Source organism: Humulus lupulus, chromosome 9 (assembly GCF_963169125.1).
Source record: "Humulus lupulus chromosome 9, drHumLupu1.1, whole genome shotgun sequence".
NCBI lineage: Eukaryota > Viridiplantae > Streptophyta > Magnoliopsida > Rosales > Cannabaceae > Humulus > Humulus lupulus.
In genome coordinates, this window is record NC_084801.1 from 42,599,157 (window position 1) to 42,616,527 (window position 17,371).

Genomic DNA, 17,371 nt, shown 5'->3' on the forward strand with positions numbered 1-17,371 from the left:
TTTTGGAGCATAAGTTCCAATTCTAGGCATATTGAGTAGACCCAAAACATGTCTAGGATTGTGATGTTCTCAACTAGGTAATTTCTGGGTAATATTGCTGGGTAATTTTAGGAAATACCCATTCGAGATATGGAAGATGAGAGGTTTTTAGGGTGTAAAACTGGGTAGCTTAGGGGTCACGCTTCCTAGGTGGTTTTTCTCTCAAAACCTCTCCCCCAAGGCAAGTAATAATCTGACCCTCCTGACACAAGGATCCCTGAATATCAGGGATCTGTTGGAAACTTGGGCACATGGCCATGGCAGCGCGTGGCCTCACACCGCGGGCTGAGATTACCTCAGCTCGTGCATGAAAAACCCTTGTTCTTCTCGCGCTGTTTGTCCTTTCATAGCTTTTAGGTCGCCTACTAAGTTTTTTTATCATTCTTGTTCACTAGGTGATCAGATGGGGCCCAAAAGGAATGTGTCTAAGAAAAACGCGGCCGGCTCGTCGTCCCAGCAATCCAGTAGAGGGAAGGAGGTCATGGCGGAGTCTCCCATCCCCCAGTTCGGTCCCACGGTGGAGAAGGAGATCGAAGTGGGACCTGATGATTTCTTTGAAGCGAAGAGGATAGCCTCGAAGATCATGACCCAAGGGAGGGTCAATAAGATAATGTTGTCCTATAACATCGAGGTTGAGACCGACGTCCTTATTGCCCGTCCTCCCTTGGAGGATGAGAGGAGCGACGCACCCCTCGATGAAGACTTCACGGCCTGGAGCTATGAGCATCTCAGGGCCGGGGCCTTCCTCCCCCTAGATTAGTACTTTGCCGACTTTCTCAATTACGTGAAGTTGGCATGATTTCAACTTCCTCCAAATTCCTATTGTCTGCTGGCGGGGTTGAGGTATCTTTTTCTGAAGCACGAGTGGGAGGTCCCTACCCCGGCAGACATCCTTTACTTCTTCTGCCTCAAGGCGAGCCCAGATCAAAGGGGACGAGGCGATGGGTTCTACTACTTGACCCGCTTCCCGAACTCATCTGCGGTAATCGAACTTCCCAGCCATACCAACGACTTCAAAGATCAATTCTTTATGTCGAATGGGTTTCGCAACTGCGAGTACCATTACTTAAACCGTCCTCGTAAGCTTTCTTTCTATCTTCAGCTTGTGTAATTTTTATTACCTTTTTCTTTCTGTCTTTTCGCGTGTATATTGACTAGAGCATCATCATGCATCAATTTTCGCGAGGACGGCCAGATCCATGACCTTTAAGGGTCAATATGATACCCTGGCGGGGCTCCCGCCCAGTGAAAAGGACTACCGCCCGCTCGTGTTTGATGACACGATGTTGGCGTGTAAGTTAATCTCTGCAGCCCAAACTCTAGCCCTGAGGAGGACAGGGGCCAATCATCCAGTAGCTCGTGTGTTGGCGCCTATTCTCAAGGGCGATGCCGTGGCCGACGGTGGCGACGAGCAGGAAGAGGAGGTCGAGGTGCCGCTTGTGTGGAAGAGATGAGCTCCGGAGGCTGGTCGGGACCCCGATTTGGACCGAGCTAAGTCAGGGGCAGCAACCGGCCCCTCCAGCCAAGGTAACCCATACCCCTTTCGGGATCTAGATAGGGCAGCCGCAGACCTTAGGCTAGTTAGGTTTAACCCAAACCAGCTTATGCACCACCACCAAAACGACCGAGACCGAGACATAACCTTGCTCCAATGCATAGATCAATTAGTGCTACGTCATGACATGGATCGTCCTAGGGGTACCGTAGTAGTGGACAACACTTTGTCTTTTAGGTCGGCATTTTTTGAGGAGTATGGGACCAACCTTAGGTCGTGGCCCTCCCTTCTCGAGGGTATAGTCACTCTTGGACTTAGGCAATACGTGGAGGAATCTAGTCCCGAGGTAGAGCCTGACCCAGAACCTCCCCTAATCGAAGAAATGGTTGATTTAGACTCTCCTTCCCCTGTAGCAGCTCCGAGGCCGGGGGTCGTGGAAATAGACTCTTCCTCTAGCTCGGAGGGTAGGATTTTTTCTACTTCGTATGTATTTATTATTAATATTATTATTATTTTTTTGTTGAAGAACGTATATACATTCTTAATGCATTTCCCTTACTTTTTTTAGGCGAGGAGATGGCACAGAGAGGGGAACTTGACATCCACTTGATGTTCCAAGAAGGGAGATCCAGCGAGGGTCCCCTTGTCAAGGGGAAAGGCTCGGGCTCAGGAGCTCCGCCTGCTGCAGCCCTCAGGAAAAAAGGCCCGACTGTGCCCCTTCCTCGCCTTCCTCCACATCTTGCTCGGGAACCGGTAGCACCGGTTGGTCCCCAAGCTCTAGTGGTCCTTGTCGCCACTATTCGCATCCCCGTCAACCCCCAGGATCTGGAGCTGATTCCAAACACTTTTCGGGGGACCGTCTATGAGACGGTGAACTACTCGGTGGAGCATTTTTACAAGGCCAAGCCCAACGACCTGAGGGCGATCGAGGAGAGGAGCCCGGAGAATGTGATGGAGTCTGCCTTGGGGATGAACCTCACAGTAAGCATTTTCCCTGATCTTACTTGTATTATATGTTTTTTTATTTTTCTGGTATGTGCCTAACTGTTTCTTTGCTTTTTGTAGGCGGTCTTGGCTCAACACCATAGCATATCTCGGGCTAGGGCCAGGAACGCCGAACTCAAGGCCGAGATGACTGCGGCCCAAGCTGCTCTCGCCGCCTCTCAACAGAGCGAACAGAGCGCCAATGCTGCTTTGGCGACGGCCCATGCGAGTGAACAGGCGGCGAAGGCTGCCTTAACCACTTCCCGAGAAGGCGAGCAGGCGGCAAAGGCGGCCTTGGTAGCCCTTCAGGCCGAGCTCATGGGGGCCAAGGTAAAACTGCTGGAGGTCAAGGCGGCCATTCTGGAGGAGAAGAAGGCATCGACGTCCTCCATGGAGAGTATGCTGTACCAATGCTGGGCCTTCAACCAGGACGACAACTTCTCCTTCATGGTCTTCGACGCATGGGGGCACTACCTCGAGAAGTTCAAAGTTCGGCTGCAACAGGAGCTACAGGCACCGACTGAGACCGGGGAGACTTCTGCTGTGGGCGAGCAGGAGACCGAGAAGGTGACGTCCTCAGAACAGCCTGGGGGAGCCTAGGATTTTTTGTAGTTTTACTTTTATTTACTTTTGTTTGTAAATACTGGGCAAAAGGATATTCTCCTCGAGACAATTTATATATATTAATTTTAGTTATTTCAAGTTTTAATTATTCTTCAATCTTTTTCTCATATTTTATGATGTGTTCGGTAGAAACTTAGTTCATGTTAGTTTTATCGACACCTTGTGTTTTTTAGAAAAAGCACTGGTTAATCAATTTAACCAACTTCTAAGTCTTGGAACCTGGTCGTGTCCAGGATACTTAATTTTAAAAACTTAGTTCGCGTTAGTTTTATCGACACCTCATGTTTTTTAGAAAAAACACTGGTTAATCAATTTAACCAACTTCTAAGTTTTGGAACCTGGTCGTGTCCAGGATACTTAATTTTAAAAACTTAGTTTGCGTTAGTTTTATCGACGCCTTGTGTTTTTTTTTTAGGAAAAACACTGGTTAATCAATTTAACCAACTTCTAAGTTTTGGAACTTGGTCGTGTCCAGGATACTTAATTTTAAAAACTTAGTTCGTGTTAGTTTTATCGACACCTCGTGTTTTTTAGAAAAAACACTAGTTAATCAATTTAACCAACTTCTAAGTTTTGGAACTTGGTCGTGTCCAAGATACAAATTTAAAAACTTAGTTCGCGTTAGTTTTATCGACACCTCGTGTTCTTTAGAAAAAAACACTGGTTAATCAATTTAACCAACTTCTAAGTTTTGGAACCTGGTTGTGTCCAGGATACTTAATTTTAAAAACTTAGTTCGCGTTAGTTTTATCGACACCTCATGTTTTTTTTAGAAAAAATACTGGTTAATCAATTTGACCAACTTCTAAGTTTTGGAACCTGGTCGGGTGTCCAGGATACTTAATTTTAAAAACTTAGCCGCGTTAGTTTTATCGACACCTCGTGTTTTTTTTAGAAAAAACACTGGTTAATCAATTTAACCAACTTCTAAGTTTTGGAACCTGGTCGGGTGATTTGCCCCCCCCCCCCCCCCCCCCCCCAAGTAATCAAAAAGTGGACTTTCTTGGTTACTTTGAACTAATCATACAAACAAAATCGTACATAGACACAAATGAAGCCATAAACCATTTTTTTTTATAGTAAATTGGCTTTTATATGCAAGCCTTACATACAGGAGTGATCTGATCACTGATAATACTTTCTCAAATGCACAGCATTCCAGGTCCGTGGCACCATTTCTCCATTAAGCCAGGCCAATTTGAAAGTACCCTCCTGCATGATTTCAATGATCTGATAGGGCCCTTCCCAGTTTGGGCCTAAGGCACCATCTTTGGGGTCCTTGTCCCCCAGAAACACCCTTCGGAGTACTAGGTCTCCTAATCCAAAGGCACGCCTCCTAACCTTTGAATTAAAATACCGAGTGATCTTTTGCTGATAATGCGCAAGCCATAGTTGTGAATCTTCTTGCTTTTCATCAATTAGGTCGAGGAACGCGTTGAGCAGTTTGTCATTCTGCTCCTGGCTGAAGGCCCGGACCCTGTGTGAGGCTATCTTTGTTTCGACATCAAGGATGGCCTCACTCCCGAAAGCCAGAGAAAAAGGGGTGTGCCTAGTCGAAGTTCGGTGTGCGTTCTGGTACACCCATAACACCTACGGGAGCTGCTCGGGCCAAACTCCCTTGGCCTCGTCCAGCCTCTTTTTAAGGCTTGCCTTGAACGTCTTGTTCACGGCCTCGACCTGCCCATTAGCCTGGGGGTAGGCCACTAAGGAAAAACTCTTAATTATGCCGTGTCTTTCGCAAAATTTGGTGAAGAGGTCACTATCAAACTGGGTTTCATTGTCCGACATGATCTTCCTTGGCAGCCCGAACCGGTAGACAATATTCTTAACCACAAAATTGAGGACTCTTTTTGACGTTATTTTTGCCAGGGGCTCTGCTTTTGCCCACTTCATGAAGTAGTCAATGGCCACAACTGCATAACGAACTCCTCATTTTCCCGTGGGTAGGGCTCCAACTAAGTCAATCCCCCAGACCGCAAACGGCCATGGGGACAAGATCATCTTCAGCTCGACTGGTGGAGCTCGGGCAATCGTGGCGAACCGTTGGCACTTGTCACACTTTCGGACGTAAGAAATTGAGTCCTTTGATAGGGTGGGCCAATAATATCTGTGCCTCAATATCTTTAAGGCCAGGTATTTCCCCCCAGTGTGATCTCCACAAAAACCTTCATGCACCTCCTGCAAAATAGTTTTAGCCTCCTCCGGCAGAACACATCGCAGAAGAGGCAGAGACAGGCCACGCCAGTACAATGTTCCGTCTATGAATGTATACCTCGGGGCTTGATAGAGTATCTTCCTTGCATTATTTTGCTCGTCGGGTAACTTCCCTGTTGTAAGGTACTCAACTATGGGCGTCACCCAGGTTGGCCTGGCATCGATCATCTCGATCTCCCTTATATCCTCTATCACGCTTAGTCTTTCCAAGAATTCCACCGGTATCAGGCTCAAGGTCTCGGCTTCCCTGGAGGTGGCGAGTTTTGCTAGGGCATCAGCATTGGCGTTCTGCTCACGTGGGATCTGCCCGATTTGGTTGTATTCAAATTCGAACAGCTCCTTCTTTACCTTGGCCAGGTAGGCTGCCATCTTGGTTCCCCGCGCTTGATATTCCCCTAATACTTGGTTTACCACGAGCTGGGAATCGCTGTAGCATTGGATGGCCCTAGCCTTTAGCTCCTTGGCCACCCTAAGCCCAGCCAATAGAGCTTCGTACTCGGCCTCGTTGTTGGACGACTCGAATCGGAATCGTAACACGAAGTGGAAATGATGTCCCTCCGGGGACATCTAAATGATTCTAGCTCTGAACCCGTTTTCGTTAGACGAACCATCCACAAAGATTCTCCACAACGCCTGGACCGGCTTTTCCCTCAGTTCCTCTTGGAATCTAGTGCATTCAGCCATGAGATTAGCCAGGGCTTGGCTTTTGATTGCAGTCCGTGGTATGTACAGAATTTCGAATTGGCTGAGCTCGATGGCCCATTTCAAAAGACGTCCCGATGCCTCAGGTTTCTGTAGTACCTGCCCTGCCTTAAAGGTTGATCGGTTATGACGTGGATTGAATGGGACTGGAAATACGGCCTAAGCTTTCTAGAGGCCGTGATAAGGCAGAAGGCCATTTTTTCCATCAACGGATATCGAGATTTAGCTCAAAGGAGCCTTTTGCTAATGTAATAGACTGGCTTTTGAGCCCGGTCCTTTTCCCGGACCAGCACGGCGCTAGCCGCATCTTCTGTAACAGCTAAGTAAAGAAAAAGAGGCTCTCTTGCCTTTGGCTTGGACAACACGGGCGGCTCGACTAAATGTGCTTTTAGGTCGAGGAAGGCCTGCTCACACTCTTCGGTCCACTCAAACTTTTTATTCTCCCGGAGCAGGTTATAGAACGGCAAACACTTGTCGGTAGATTTGGAAATGAACCGATTAAGGGCTGCCACCCTTCCTGTCAGACTCTGGACGTCTTTTCGCGACCGGGGCGATGGCATTTCGAGTTGCGATATGATTTTTTCTGGGTTCACCTCTATTCCTCTGGTGTTGACTATAAAACCCAGAAATTTTCCTGACGCCACCCCGAAGGTACATTTTTTGGGTTTCAACATCATACCATACTTCCTTAGGATCTCAAAACATTCCCTCAGATCGGGAACATGGTTATCGAAAGTTTTTGACTTGACCAACATGTCATCAACATACACTTCCATGTTTTTTCCGATCTGATTAACGAGCATTATGTTGACCAATCTCTGATATGTAGCTCCGACATTCTTCAGCCCGAAGGGCATGACTTTGTAACAATAAACATTGGTTGGTGTCATGAAGCTGGTATGCTCCTGGTCCGTGGGATTCATAGCGATCTGGTTGTAACCAGAGTACGCATTCATGAAGGACATGAGCTCGTGTCCTGCTGTGGCGTCCACCAACTGGTCAATCCTTGGTAAGGGGAAGCAATCCTTGGGACATGCTTTATTCAGGTCAGAAAAGTCGATACAGGTCCGCCATTTTTCGTTAGGTTTTGGGACCAAAACAGGATTGGCGATCACACTAGATAAAACCACATTTTAAAAGTCGAGCCACTTCCTCTTCCAGGGTCGCAGCTCAGGTCGTGCCCAGACGTCTCTGTTTCTGCGACTTCGCAGGCATGCTCTTGTCCAAGTTGAGGGTATGCATGATGATGCTTGGGCTGATCCCCACCATGTCTTCATGAGACCAGGCAAAAACGTCTAGATTTCATTCAGGAATTTCATCAGCTCCGCCTTTCTCTCATCACCAAGGTTTTTCCCGAGCCTAACCACCCTCGAAAGGTCTTTAGGATCGATATTTATCTCTTCGAGCTCTTCGATAGCCTGGAGCTTGGACCTATCTTCGCCAAATCTAGGGTCGATATCCTCACTCAGGGTGGTACCTACGCCATCGGCTGGCCGAGATTCCTTTATCCCAGGGCTAGCTCTCCTTTCCTGGGGTTCCACGCTTCCACCCTGAATGGTCATCGTCTGCTACTCGGGTTGTGATTTTCCCTTCATGGAAATGCTATAGCATTCCCTGGTAGCGAGCTGATCACCTTGGACCGTATATATCCCCGTAGAGGAGGGGAATTTGACTGCGAGGTGGCGGATAGAAGTTATGGCTTCAAATGCCATCAACGTAGGCCGACCCAAAATTGCATTGTATGCGGTGGGACAGTCGATGTCCACAAACTCGAGGAGCTTGGATACAGTTCGGGGTCCCTCTCCAAAGGTTATTACTAACTCAATCGTACCTATCGCTACCGACCCTTCGCCAGAGAACCCATGCAGCATGATGGAAGTGGCCTTCAGTTCGATCACCAACAACCCCATTTTTTCTAGCGTGGACCAAAACAACAAGTTCACCGAACTCCCATTATCAACTAGTATCCACCTGACTCTCCGATTGGCGAGCTGGGCGATTATAACTAGAGGATCGTTATGGGGGAACTGGACATGACTAGCATCTTCTTCGGTGAAACTGATTGGCTGTCTCTCCAATCGCTGTTGTTTGGGTACGGGCTGTTCTGGGAAAAATTTGATTCCGTTATGAGACTTCAATTCATTGATGTATCTTTTCTGAGCACCTCTGCTTGAGCCTGCCAGATGGGGGCCTCCAGAAATGGTGGTTATCTCTCCTCCTATTATTGGAGGAGGGAGGTCCTGACCCGCCTGGGCTCCGTTCGGATTTGCTAGGACTTCTGGAGCTGATTGAACGTTTTGCCTGGCGGGCTGATTAGGAGTGACTCGATTCTGAGCCAAGGGTCCAGCCCGGATGAGTGTCTCTATCTCATCCTTCAGATGCCTGCAATCATTGGTGTTGTGACCGATGTCGTTGTGGAATCGACAGAATTTGGAAAGGTCTCTCTTAGCCTTCTGATTTTTTAAGGGCTCTGGCTTTTTCCAGGGAAGGCGGGCAGAATTTGCTAGGAAAATGTGCTCCCTAGTGTTTGTGAGGTCGGTATAAACCGCGTAGACCAGTTTGAACTTTTCCACGAGCTTGTTCTTCTTTGGACCGTGCTGGCCACCTTCGTCGTTTCCCTTTCTCTTGCTTCCACCCCCTTGGTTATTCTGGGCAATGGTCTGAGTCATATTCACGACGTCCGTTTCCGCTCCAACGGGCTGGTCAGGGATTTGGCTGGTTCCCGCAACCGATGCTCGTGCTTCTTCCAAGTTTATCCATTCCTGGGCCTTGTTCAAGAATTCATCCATAGTGCTGACACCTTTCCTCTGGATTTCTTTCCACAGCTCGCCCCCAACAAGGATTCCAGTTCTCATAGCCATGAGTTTGGAACTTTCGTCCGCGTCCCTAGCTCGGGCCACAACGTTTGCAAACCTGCTCAGATAAGCTTTTAAGGGTTCCCCAGGCTGTTGCTTCATATTCGCCAGGGTATCCACTTTGATGCGAACCGCTTGAGAGGCTCGGAATGCCCTCTTGAAATTGGCAGAGAAATTCTTCCATGAGCTGATCGACTGTTTCTTACACTGCTTGAACCACTGCCTAGCGGGCCCGATCAGAGTTGAAGGGAATATCAGGCATCTCAGCTCGGGGCTGATATTATGGGCCATCATCAGGGTATTGAACATCCCCAAATGATCCGACGGATCTCCGTCTCCGTCGAATTTGGATAGATGGGGCATCCCGAAACCCGACAGGTATGCCGTTGCTGCGATGTTGGGGGCAAGAAGCTCGAGATCATCCCCCGAGTCATATTCATCTTTTTCCTTCTCTGACATGAGCCTCTTCATTAGCTCCTCCATCTGAGCTAACCTTTCGAGGGTTTGGTCTTTGATTCCTGGGTTGTTCTGGGGCTGTTCAACAGCTCCCGTCCCATTGTACGCGTTAGGCGGGTTATTGTCCCTCCAAGCTTGAGCTTGGTTTGGTGGGACATTCCCATTGTCACGTATTTTGGAAGGACCATCCTCTCGGCGAGCACGACTTTAGTTTCTGGCCGGCTCTCCCCTCTGCGAGTTGAGGCGATATCGAAGGTCAGTCCGCGAGGTGGCCCGAGGGCTTTGTGCCGAACTTAGATTATTTCGTAGGTCTCCACCAGATCTGCCACTTTGGTGGCTTTCGGTCCAATAGATCCCATTGGAAAAGCTCAGAGCCTGCTGTCGAGGGAGAGGATCTGGGACATTTCTGTGTGCTAGCGGGTGATGAGCAGGAACGGCGGGAGGAGGATTCCTCCTGCTGTTCCCGTATGTAGGAATATCTCGAGTAGGGCGAGGAGGATATGGATATCTTATTGGCGAAGGTGTATGCCTAACTGGTGAAGTAATTCTAGTCCCGTCTGGTCGGACCAAACTAGCTCGCGGTCGCTCTATCCCACCGCCTCCAGCTTTCTGCGCCGGGCGATCTGACTGCGGCACGGGAGGGCTGGCTGGAGCAGGTTATCAGCGTGAGCTCTCCTTGGACCTCCTCCACGAGTTGCCATGAGCTCTCCTGGGTGCGTTCGATGGTGGAGTCGAACTTGGAGTTGAAGTTCTGACTAACCGGCTGACTCGTTGATGGGCCCTGGGAAAATCATCAAACATAGTTTCCTGGTGATGGCGCGACATGGGCGCAAAACTCGGGGTTGAGGTTCTAACCGATCGACTGGGCCTGGGCCGACTATCCTGGTGGGACTTGTGAGTCCTGCTTTGCCTCTTTCCGATGTTAACGTCGGTTGCAAGAGGAGGTAGCTCGGCCAAGACTTCCTTGATTTGCTTATTTGCCTTGGCTAGATGACTCCTCAACTGCATGTTCTCCATTTCCACCGCCTTCAGGTAACCTGGGTTTGGATTTGGAGGTAGGGGCACTGAAATCCCAATGTCGTCATGGCCCATCGGCTGTTTCCCCGATCATTGCTGGATCTCCGGGTCTTGTTCGTCGGATACGGCGGTATGGTGAGCCTCCTGCCCACCATGTTGATCTGCTTGGTTACCATGCCTCGAACGAGTGACCACCATGATCAAGTTTTTGCGATAGCACTAATCTAAATCCTCTCAATCCAAACAGTTGACGCAGTTTTTCGCCAACAGTGAATTGTATGAAAAACTAGGATGGATTAGTGCTTAATGGTAAACCGTAATAAGAAAATGATAATACTCAAGGATGCTGGCAATGAATTATCAAGAGAAGAAAAGTGATCACTCATTTTTACGTGGTTCGGAGGTTAAAATCCCCCTAGTCCACGAGTCAATATTATTACTGTTTCTCTTTTCTTGCTATTTTTACAGAGTATTTGCCTTACAAGAAGAATCCAACCCTTTGCACTACCCATGGTCTTGGTATTTATAGGATAACGATCTCTGAGTAGGCATTGGGGTCATCCCGTGATCTCTTTATCCTTCACGTCAACCCTGTGACACTGATGATTAATATCTAAATCTTACACTGAATTGTGGTCTAATCAGTAGGTAAAAATGGATAATGGGCCGCTTGGCCTAAATCAGGTGTGGAATGTCTGATCATGCACATTTATATTGCGTATCCGGGAATAAAACAGACACGTGATGCCTATTATACGCACGTTTATATTGCGTGGTTGACTTTATAAAGATCCTGGGATATGTCAGGCCTCTGATGCACCACGAGCTTAATGTAGTGCTAGCTCGTGCCTTTTGATGCCATGTTGACAATGGTTCCAAGTGATAAGCAGCTAAACGATCCACCAGCTCGAGCTATTTGTTTAGGGGATCGTACCAAATTTCTCCGGATGAGTAGTGAACCCGTGGCACCTCGGTTATGGCTCTTTATTAGTTCGCTTCTCCTGAGCTGCCTCAACAAGGTACGTGCTGATACTCAGGGCGTACAATTATCTATTCTAGTCATATCATATAGTTGACCATAGGTCAATTCAATCTCAATTCTGAGTGGTTAGTATTCTAACTGATTGTATTATTTGAGTTCTTTGACTTGTTTGTTACCAGCTTACCCTACGGACTAGCCCATACTTACATCTTGGGAACTCGGTAGTATAATTGAGTGAGAGTGTTAATCATAGATATGAACATCTATATCTTCTGATGAAGAAGTGAAATGATGGTTTCCTTTTAGTTTGGTTCAAGGTGTTAAATGATAGAGATCTCATTTCAGTAATTAAATTAGTTTACTGAAATATCATTTACAAGGAACTAAGTGTTTTAAGGATAAAATACAATGAGGGGTAAAACGGTATTTTAGTCCTATCTCATTGTAGACCATCTATAGAGGATTGAGTGACAATTATGGTTGTAACAATGGATAATTAATAGTGTATTATATTTGTTATAGAGCGTTCTATGAATTCAAGATTGCAATTCCGAGTCTATAGTGGAGTCACGAGGAATTAATAAGTTAGTAAATTTATTTGTTAGATTTATGATAACTTATTGGAGCTTTATTTCATAGGCCCATGGTCCCCATTGTACCTTGGATAAAATCATCTAGATAGTTTCAATTAATTGATTTAATTATCAATTAGAATTATCAAAGTTGACCAGGTCAATTTTGGATAGTTTCACAGAGTTATGTAATTTTGAGAAGAAAAGAGAAATCATGTCAGATTCATTAATTAAGATAAATTGGTATCTAAATTAATAAATAAGTTTAAATCAAGGTTCAAATTATAAATAATTAATTTGATAAAGGATTTAAATAATGATTTAATTAATTAAATCAATAGAAAATAATACAAGCATTGATTTTAAGTCCAATAGGCTTATAATCAAATGAGAAATTTCACGGGCCTAAAACCCGTGATAATTTCGACCTAGGGCTTTAAAATGACTATTATTTTATTGATTTTTTAATTAAATTAAATGGCCTAATTGAGTCTATAAAATGAGTGCTTAGAGAGAAGTCATTAGTTAAGATTTCTGAGACGACATATAAGTTTAATCACTGGTTTTCTGATAGTTTTAGATTCTCTCTAAACACAAGTCATTTTCTAAGCCTTTTTGTTATTTTCTCTTCTTCTCTCTATATCTATCTCATGTGTTGAGAATTGTCCACACTAGTCTAGGTGTACCTAAGGATACATTGGAATACTGTAAAGAATATAGATGATCGGTTCAGTTTCTTGATAATACTCTGCGACAGAGAGGATACAAGAGTTAGAGAAACTGAATGAAGGAATCTTTCATTTTGCTGCGTATACTGTAAGTATTCTTATCTTTGTTTCTCTTTGAGTTCAATTTTAGAAACATGTTCTAGGTTATCTCATATTAATTTGTTTAATATTAGATCTACATGAAAATAAATAAAGATCCTGTATAAGTTTCCTAACAGTTTGGTCTTTTGGTTAGGGGATAAGGCTGATTGAACTTGGGGGAAACAACTAGAATACTCTGAAACACTTCCCTTAACTCTCTCTGTCTCTCTTACACACGATTTCTCTCTCTCCCTCTCTTGTGTTTAAGGAAGTTTTGATGAATTGAAGGATAGAGCCAGGGAATTTAGCTTGAGGATTGGGGGAAACTAAGGCTAAGACTCTAAGGGGCAACTCAGGAACAACAACAACATCATTAAGGTAAGGATTCTGTCTGGTTTCTATTGAAGAATTCAGGTTTTTAGGATCAATTTGTCTAGGTTTTTGAGTGATGAATTATTGTTGAATTGGGATGGTAGTTTTAGTAGAATTTTTGGTGTTTTATGCTTAAGATATGTGATTAAGAGTCCTAGACTCGTTTCTGGACTTTGTATGAGTTTGGGTGTATAATTGGGTTAGATTTTGAGGTTGTGGCTAGGAGAAATATTGAGAAAAACCCTGGGATTTCTGGGTTCATGGCGGCGTGCCACGACCCAATTCATGGGCGTCGCGGCCCGCGTGCCCCAGAAGGCCCTGGGGGCTTGCTGACTTGAGGGCGCGCCGCAACCTAATGGGGCAAGTCGTGGTCCGCCTCCCCCCTGGAGCGTGAGGCTGGCGCCTCTTACTTGAGGCACGCCACGACCCTTAGGGCCAGGTCACGGCCCGCCTAGGCAGCCATAGCCTAGGTTAGTTTTTAGGCTCGGGAATTTAAAACTAAGCGCTCGGGACAAATTCTTCTACCCAGTTTAGTAGAATTCGAGGTCCTGGAGGCTAGTATTTGTTTCCAAAACATTTTATTGGATTATAATTTGATAGTTATCTATTATTTCTTGTGACTAGGATTAGTGTTAAGGCTTAGGACTGAGGATCGTGCTCGGGACCACTCTTTATCCATCGCTCGAGACTCGAGATAAGAAAACTGCACCCATGTGGTTGTGATCGAGACTGAGATTCCTTGTAATTGAACATATGTGTTCTGTGAATTATATATCTGGTATGTGGGGTATGAAAGTATGGGCTAAGGGTGTCGGGGCTGATGATAAGCGTACTGAACGCAACTCGGCCTAAGTGAGCCGGGGTCGGCTAAATAACATGGCTCAGCCTAAGGGCGCCAACACCTAAATATTTGTGTTACAAATTAAGGTATATATTTGAAAGTATATGAATGACGTTGCCTAGCTTAATACTTGCATTATGTTGATTAACTAAACTGATTGAATTAAAGTTTGTTATATGCTCTTATTGTTGTCTATGCTTGTTGATTATGGTTTTCTTGCTGAGCCTTGGCTCACGGGTGCTACGTGGTGCAGGTAAAGGCAAAGGGAAACTGGACCAACCATGAGTTGGAGAGCTCTGGGAGTGGAGTGTACATTGACAGCTGCTTGACTGCCACGGCCGAGGGAATTACAGGAACTAGAGCTCTAAACTATATTTTGCCATTTAGACTGGCTACTGCTGTATTAACTTTTGTGAGTCGTTTCCGCCTTGTAAATCTTATTTTTGGGATCCCATGTATCAATCTCTTATTTTATTGGAAATCAATCATTTTATAATAAAAATATTTTAACCCTAACATGTCAGATGACTTTAGAAACACATTTTAGTTCAAACAACCTGATTAGTAGGTCTTGCACTATTTTAAACACATAGTGTAACGGTCCTAGTTACCCAGGGCGTTGCACTCTATTTCCACTCATTTTGTTTTCATTGTTTATTTTTTTTATTTTTTTGTTTCTTTTCACCATCACACGTTACCCAACCTTTATTTTTGTTTCTTTTTACCCATGTACCCACCTTCATTTTTAATTGTTCTTCTTTTACATTTTCTTTTACTGGTTAGTGCTTAAAGGAGGTCTTCACTTTCTCACCTTCTTCATTTCCAAATATAGTTTCAAAAATTGTTGTGGCTAAAAAATCTCCTATTTTGAAGAGCTTAAGTACGATTTAAAGGTGATCCCTCTATAAAAAAATATGAAATCCGTCAAAGTTTAAGAAATAAGTTAATCACTCTGGGTTTTGAATTGTAGATTGTATCTTTAACTCACTCTTTTTACTTCTCTCCATCTCTCTTTTTGGACTTTCTATCTCTAGTAGAGTTTGAGCTAATCAACAAGGTTTTTGTGGGTATTATTCTATCTTTGTTGTTTGCATGTGTGTGAAAGACCATGACATGTGTGAATTTAAATAAATAAATTGGGTTTGTGGGGTTTGATTGTCCTATACAGAGGTGAGAAGAAAATATATTTTTGAATTTTATATATTTTTTATTGTGAGAAAAATGCACTACATTTGGTTACATACCATTTTGATTATTGATTTTTTGTATGCCCATTTTTTTAAATTTGTAATGTTGAATGATATATCTTTAGCATCTATTTTGTTGTTTTTCAATTTCTGCTGTGTTGTTTGTTAGTTGTCTTACTATTATCGTTATCCAGATGATTTTTGTTGTTGTTCATTGTTGTTTTATTTTTTAATATTGTTAGTTGTTATTTTTTTTGTTGTTTTCATGTTTATGTGTGTTACTTTTTGTGGTTAAAGAAGATGATGATTTTGTTGTTGTTCAATTGTTATTTATTAGTTTTTGGTTCATTGTTGTTCAATTTATTTTTGTTAACTAGTTGATTTAATATTGCAATAAAGTTGCGAATATATTGATATTCAAGTCACATGTTTTTATATATATTTTTAAACCAATTTTTTTATTTCTTATTTCTTACACCCTCTCTCAACTTATTTTCCTACCACACTCTCTCTCCATTTGATTTTTTTATCTGATCACATGTTACCATCTATTATTATTATTATTGTAAATCCTAAAATTGACATATTTTTATAGAAATATATTTTTATTTAAAAGATCATTTTTACTTTCCATTTCTTGTGATTTTTGGAATATCACTTTCCCATTCTTGTGATTTTCGGAATATTTAGATTCTTTATTTAGCTTGATTTTATCACAATATGATTATAAAGGGAAGATGTATCTTGTTTATTTAAATCAAATGTTCTGTACTTACTCAAAAATTATTTCTAGAATATTTGACTTTAAATTTTCGTACAACTCAAGATATTAAAATTCTAGAAACTGAATCTTTGATATAATTAATCATTATTTCTATCTTGAGAATTTTGATCCAACACAGGTATTAGCTGTACTCACCAAGATCGTATTTGTCGGATCAACATCTTCTAAAAAGGCATTTCTTCATCAATCAAGAATATATTCAAATATTCTTACCTTTATTAGTAGATTATTTCTCAGCCTTTATGAGCTCGAAATGAACTCTATAAATAGGTCTCTAAGGCATTGAGAAAAAGTAAACTCGTTGGTGCATAATTTGTGAGTGTATTGTAATATTTGTGAGAGTTCCTTATTTATATTCAAGATCATAGTATTCATGTGATCTTGTAGAAAAATGAGTGTTTAGTTTTTGTGGTGAGTTTATACCACGTTCATGAGTGAATACACATTGTAATTTGAACACAACTTTTACAGTCTTCGGGAGAGGATTTTTACAAGCCTTGTGTCGGGAGGATGCAAGCACTCGCTGACCATTGAAGGGAGTTCAAGTGGTTGAGCGTTTCAATCAAGATCAGAATAGTGAAGAGAAGTACAACAAAGTTGCGGCAAATCTCAAGAGGGATTCTTGTTTTGTTTAAGTCAATATTTTGTACTTGTGATTCTTTATTAATTGACTTTATTCTCTAGGTGTGGCCCCAAGGAGTAGGTTATCCGAAAGAGTTTCTGAACCTTGTAAAAATTCATTGTGTTCTTTATTGTTTTTGCACTGTCTTTTTATTGTGTTCAGTTTCTGCCGTGACAAGTTCAGATTCTGTCCCGATAGAACTGAAATCTGTTTAAACATTTAATTACCATTCCACACTTTAATTAATTCACATGGCTTAATTAATTTGGTAATTACTAAAAAAGGAATTTCAATTGGTATCAGAGCGGGTCACTAAACTCTTAGCGAGATTTTGTGATTTTCCGTTTGTTTTGTTTCTTGTGAAATGTCTTTCTTTACAGAAGGTGGATTTATAACTCGCCCTCCATTGCTAAATGATACAAACTATCCATACTAGAAAGTAAGGATGAAATCTTTTGTCAAGTCCCTTGATGAAAAGGCTTGGAGATCAATATTGACCGGTTGGACACCACCTGTTGAGAAAGATTCGAAATCCGGTGCACTACAAGAAATTTGACATTTACCTACCAATATTAATCGCAGGTAAAGATAGCGTATTGGTAGGCAAATCTCTTTACCTACATATTTTGACCAATTTTATATTAGTAGGCTATAGTTAGTCAAGAAAGGTACTATTGCCTACAATTGGTATATTGGTAGGTAAAACTCACGTGGACGCCACATAAATGACTTGGAGTTATTTGACCTAGCATCTAATGTTTCAACTTACATGGCAAGCCTTGTGGCATGTTTTTAATGAAACACGTGGCACACATT